The sequence below is a fragment of the Panthera tigris genome (assembly GCF_018350195.1).
Source record: "Panthera tigris isolate Pti1 chromosome F3 unlocalized genomic scaffold, P.tigris_Pti1_mat1.1 chrF3_random_Un_scaffold_81, whole genome shotgun sequence".
Taxonomy (NCBI): Eukaryota; Metazoa; Chordata; class Mammalia; order Carnivora; family Felidae; genus Panthera; species Panthera tigris.
The window spans coordinates 76,236-82,336 of NW_024962188.1; the positions used below are offsets into that span (position 1 = coordinate 76,236).

At 46.0% G+C, this 6,101-nt stretch overlaps 1 protein-coding gene across 2 annotated transcripts in view; it reads left to right on the forward strand.

Annotated features, from left to right (window-relative positions):
- The window catches only part of LOC122236316 (myb-related transcription factor, partner of profilin-like), a 43,191-nt gene that overhangs the window by 35,825 nt on the left and 1,265 nt on the right, over positions 1 to 6,101 (forward strand). The window lies entirely within an intron of this gene.

A 6,101-nucleotide genomic window follows, 5' to 3' on the forward strand; every position in this document is an offset into this window, starting at 1 on the left:
AGTCCTAAAAGAACACAGGAATATCCTCAACCCATGTGGAAGTTTAGTGGGCCAAGTCTGTGTGGGCCCCCCTCCAGGGGTTTTGTATAGCACCATAGGATGAGAAGGTTTCTCTGATTTTGAAGGATGTGGCATAGCTGTGGTTAGTCCTTGAAGATTAAGATTTTAGAAGTTAAGAATAATCACAGCACAAAAAGGAGCTGAGGTTGTTATGCAGACAGCCAAGGTATCCCCCCCTTTTCTGATATATATTTGAGCTTATTATGTGCTCATTTTACAATTGCTTTGCCTTATAGATTAAAAGGAATGCATAATTCTGACCAAGCCTTAAGTAAGAAACTCAAAAGGGCATGCTATTCTGTTTTTTTAAACCCTATTTGTTAAGATTGTGTTTTTATTTATTTATTTATATCTTTAACAAAAATATGTTTTTATTTTCGTATCTTCTTTTACATATCTCTTACTCTTTTATACACAGAATGACTTTCTTTATTTACATTAGCCTAATTACATTTAGCAGAATTTTAAAGCTTAGAGACCTAAGTCTCTAGTGAAAACTTAGTAGTAACATTTGTGAACTCTGCTATATCAGAAATTTTGTAGGTGGCAGACTTATGAAGCACAAGTTATATTTTTAATGGATTTTAGTAACCTTAGGGGTTTTTTTTGCCATAGAAACCCATAGCACAAATCTATATTTACTAAGCAATGCTTCAGCATTCTATTTGTTGTGGAAGAGACCTCAATGTCCAATGGATTTAACTTAATTTATCATTTAAATAAAAACTAAAGTGGAAGGATACCAAAGTCCCTGAAGGGCATTTAAACAATTACCCATGAAAAGTAGAGATAGACAAAGTTAAAGATTGCTTTAAGTTATCCTTTTGCTAACAAATTGGAACACAGATAACATGAGCTAATTTGACCTTCAGTAAACCTTAGTAGAATGAATGAATATTTATTATTCAATTCTGATCATTTAAAAGAAATGAGCCCTGGGTGTTGTCTGCAAATCAGTTTGTCAATCAATTATATTAAAATAAATAAAATGCATGTCTATCCTAATTTTATTTCATTTGTGTCTTCTTAAAAGTTTACCATTGTCATTTTTTTTCCTGTGGAACCAGTGAGGAAATCTGAAGTGGGTGGTGAAAGTCTAAGGGGGAAATTTTTTGCTCTTTGACAATGTGTAGGTAGTAGGTAACGTTGCTTGAGACACTGAAGAGCCAGATATGCAGACCTCACCCCAGGTGGTGCAGAAATTGTTAGAGGGGGAAGGGAAGGCAGAAAAAGTGAGGTGCCACCAAGTAGCCTGGAGGCAGACAAAGGCACAGAAGGTAGAGGAAGAGTTCTCATGGTCCCAAAGCCTGTCAGCTCAGATATATGAGCAGGTACAGATTTTTGTTTTGTTTTATTTGGTTTTCCACTAGTGCATTAGGCAGTCCACGTCAGGCCAGAGAAGACAGGGACATTCCCCAAAGCAAAAGGAGCTTCAGCAGCTGCTAGGGAATATTCCTTAAAGTCTCCATCCCGAGGTACACTAATCAGAGACAATTGGCTCTATTCATTATAGTCATTGGCCCAGGAAATGAATGAGAGAGAAGCTCCCACATAAAGTTAGATATTGGGAGAAACGGGGAGAGACAGTTAGAGTCCCCTTCAATAGGGATGGCCTGTGTAGAATATGACACACTATTTTAGTGCATTGTTGTTTGACAATTATTCGAAGCTGGGCTAGCTGCCTTAGTTGGGAATAGTGTCCTGGGCCAGAAAATTGTTCAAAAGACACCAGGATAGCAGCATCAAAGTTAAGCATGACATTAGTCACACAAGCATATAAAACACTTGGGCATACACAGCATGGACGGCTGGGCTCAAAATGATTTTCATAAGAGAGCCCCCATCACAGGCAGACATGGAATAAGTGCCACAAATAGGTTCTAAACTGATGATTTTAAAAGGGCTGTGGAGACCATTCAACTGAACTGATTTCTGCAATTCTTTTACTATTTGGCAGAGCAGGACTTCATGGACATATTGCCCATTTTGCCTGACAGTGTGAAATGGCTGGAAGTCACCGGTCTTATGGGCATCCTTAATGTACTTTTGCATTGGGGTGAGGACTTTATCAGAGCTAGTCAGTGAGGTTTCTGGACGCTCAATATCTTCTAACCCTTTTGAGTGGGGGGAGGAGTATCTTTTGGCTGTAAAGGCACCAAAGGCACAGGCTGACTATAAAAGTTTATTTCCCCTCTCTTTTGGGTAATTCTACATCTTCATATACATCGTCTGAACTCAAGGGGAGAAGGGAAGAATGGACAAGGGACTGAGTGAGGATTACCTCGGGGTTGGGGGCATTAGCCTCCTCAGAATGTTGAGCTTTTAATGTTTTCTGTACTCATTCCCAGATATCCAGATCATAAGTTCTTTGTTTGGGGAACCAAGTGCATTGTTGCTTGTTAATAATTTATAACTTAAGGAGTGCTTTCTGATTGAGTACATTGGTGAACCTATCCCAAAGATTGTAAAATATGAATGTTAGTATTTCTGCTCTGGGGATAGGAAGTCTCCCATAAAAATTCTCTCAAAAGTCCCATGGCAGCAAATCCTTATATAGTTTCACTGTTCTCTGACCTCGTCAGGGAAAGATTGAGGTCTGATGCATTTTTTGTAGAGATCTTTTGTCATTCTGCAGAGTTCTGCTGTCCTTGAGTTGTGTCAGCTTCTGGCCATGTTCACTTCTAATCACGTTGACTTCTAGTCATGTCAGGGTCACGATCTGTCACAGACTTTGAGTCTGGAGTTCTCTCTTGTCCTAAAATTTCCCTCCTCATTTTTCTTTCTTTCTTTTTTTACTTTCTTTATTTATTATGAAGAGAGAGAGAGAGAACCAGTGGGGGTGGGGCAGAGAGAGAGGAAGATAGAGGACCCTACGTGGGCTCTGTGCTGACAGCAGAGAGCCCAATGCGAGGCTCAAACCTATAAACCACGAGATCATGATCTGAGGTGAAGTCGAATGCCCAATGGACTGAGCGCCCCAGGCAACCCTAAGTTTTCTCTCACTAAATAATCAACATTACTTTAGGATACAATTACTTCTTTGTTTCCTCAAGAAAAAGTGCATCTTCTTTTCTTTTACTGAAAGCAAAGGTTTGGCTCTGGTGATAAAATGACAATTCAACACGTCAGGACATTTTGTTGCTGTGGCCAAGATTGTTTACATTAATAACTCCTTTTTTCTGGAAAACTCAATGGAAGCCACAGGCACAAAATCAGTAATTTGCAGAGACAACAGTGGGGAAGGAAAGCAGGAACAAAAAATCAAGCTAATTCTGACTCAGCAACAAGCCACCTGCTCCTTCTGCCCACTGTGCCTGCACCATAACCCCAGGTGACGTGTTTGCTCTTCAAGGTGTCAGGAGAAAGGGACTGGGTTTTCATTTAGCAGCTAATTCTGGGGACCTCAGTCCAAGGACACCTTGTGCCTTGTGCCAGCAGTGCACGGTTGAGTGTGAGGAAGAGACAAGGCTTAAAGCTAAGGTCCTAAATTCATGATGCTCCTCCATGAACCTTTTCCTCATGTGTGCTTGGCTGTGGTGGGATTACGATTCTGAAATCTCAGAACTGTTAGAGCCCTGAGGAAGCCATGGGTTCCCTGGAGCCCTGGTCATAGCCAAATATCTTTCATCCTGAGAATGGAGTCTCCATGCTGGTGGACAGTTCGAGAGCTGTCACATACCCCATCTCCAAATCCTATTTCCTGAGATTTCCTTTGGCCCCTTCACTGACTGCACTGAGGACAAGGAGTCCAGGTCCTGGTGCTGATGCTGACTGTGCTGTAAATTCCCCAAAGACTGTTCTGGGTGTATTAGGGGGTGCTGTAGGTGGAGGAGTGATGAGGGGCAAAGGACAAACCTGGTTCTAAGCATGTGAGCCTCTTATTTTGGCTCCGTGCTGCCACAATCCCTTTCTTCTAGAAGAGGACAGCAGGAGCCAGAGGCTACAGTGCAGATCTTAGTATGTGAGCAGGCTGCCCCGCCCCAGAAACCCCTCACTTACAGCTGCATAGTTGCCTGGTCTCAGCCCCACTGAGGCTGCAGACCCACAGGGCATCCAAAACGTTTCTTAAATGATCACTTGGTTGAAGAGATGTAGGAGCAGATATGGGGACAGGGAGGGGAAATTCAACTTGTATAAAAAAAGGCACTGGAGTAGTTAAAATAGGTACCTGTTGATTTCAAAAGGTGAGAAGCCAGTAAACCTACCGTTCCACCCACTTTGATCCCAAGCTCTTTTTATGCTCAGTGGCTTGTGTTGAGGGAAGCTGAATGCCTGCGGCATGGGGACATGCCTGCTCCTGGGCTGTCTTGTCTGGAGACAGAGACTTCTCCAACCTCATGCTGTGTCTTCAGTATTCTCACAGCCATCCTGGCTGGAAGAACTTCCCTTACAGCCTCCAAACCCACCTGCAAAGCAAAGAGGTTGTGTCCTGTATGGTCACCATGTGCTCCTGCAGAATTTTGGGCAGAAGTAATTCCTGCATCCCCCAAGGCCAGCCACACAGAGGTTCAGGGTGCCCTGGGGGTGACCTACCTGGCAAGCACTTCTGCCCCTGAACCAGTGGCCTAAGTGAGCCATTATGCAGAGCAGTCCATACAGAAGGCTGAAGTTGCTCAGGATGCAGAAGCTGAAGGTTGGGCACAGAGCCCAAAGTGGGACACGAGGTTACCAGTGACCACCACACCTCACCTGTTGCCCTAAGGAGCATGGGCTGGTAGGTGCCCATGGGCAGTGCCTACTTGATATCTGTGTGAGGAACCCGGAGTCTGAAATGTGCCCCATATATGTGGTTCTGGGCCTTTCAGAGCTGTGTCTTTACTCCCCACCCCCTACCATGGTCCTGTCCTGAGGCTCCATCTGCCCTGAGTCTCGTATCCATTTGGATTTAATGCATGGTTTACCCAACAACAAATCAAGCCCACTCTGGGTTCAGGGCCCACTCAGAGGAAAACCAGATTCCCCCTGTGGCCTCCACAGTGCTGTGGGGTCTCGCCCACCCTCCCTGCTGCTTTTCTGCCCCTCCCCTCATGCCCCCACTATCAGCCACCCTCAAGCAGCTTCCTGGTCCTCAATCCTGCAAAGCCCATGGCTGCCTCAGGGCCTTTGCATGCACTATTGCCTCCACCTAGGAAGATCCTTAATGACTTAGGTGCCCAATGTCACCTGCTCAGAGAAGTCCTCTGATTCACCCGCAGGAGAACTTCCCTACACCCTCCTGCCATCATTCTGTCCCTTTGTCCTTGAGACCAAGGGTTAGAGCCTGCCTTTGTGCTAGGCATCCGTTCATGACCAGCCCCGTTCACTGCTATCATCCTGAGCTGGGCCTAGTGAAAAGTAGACTCTCTGTCCTTAATTTTTGAAGAATCCGCATTCCCCTGGCCCCTTGTAAGACTCTCCTTCCAAAGTGCATTCCACTTTCCCTCTGCATTCTGCTCCTCCCCGGGTAGAGGAGCCCAATCTTGGAAGTCTGACATGCTGTGTGATGTTGGCAGGCTGGGCCTGGATCTGGGCCCCATATTGGGGACTCAGGGGAGGGACCAGGCAGGCCCCGGGGTGGGTGGCTGATGCAGGGTGCCTGAGCGAGGAGGTCCAGCCCAGCTCTCCAGTCATTGCCACACGGGATCACAGGCCCAGGAGTGCCAGACAGCCTGATTTTTCAAGAGAAGCCAGAAATCTGGATTCTGTGTTGACCTCTCCCAATTTCTAAATGCTGGCGACTAACTAGAATTCTTTCCGCTAATGTCGCATGAGCTAAAGAAAGCCCATCTGCGGGCTTGCCGTGGTGACCCCTTGCCACAGGGCTGGAGTCCTGTAGGGGCTGGCGTGAAGCAGGGCTGTGAGGGAGCATGACCTGCTCTGACCACAGCATGAGCAGCTGAGTGGCTGGGGAGGCCTGGGACGGGAGCAGTTCTAGGTTGGATACACCAGAGTCATGGGGAGGAATGGGGTATGTGGCAGGGGGTGGAGGTAGGGTCCCACCAGGGGTGGGGGAGCAATGCTACTCTGTCACGACTTCTGTGCTGGGCCCAGCTGGCCAGCAG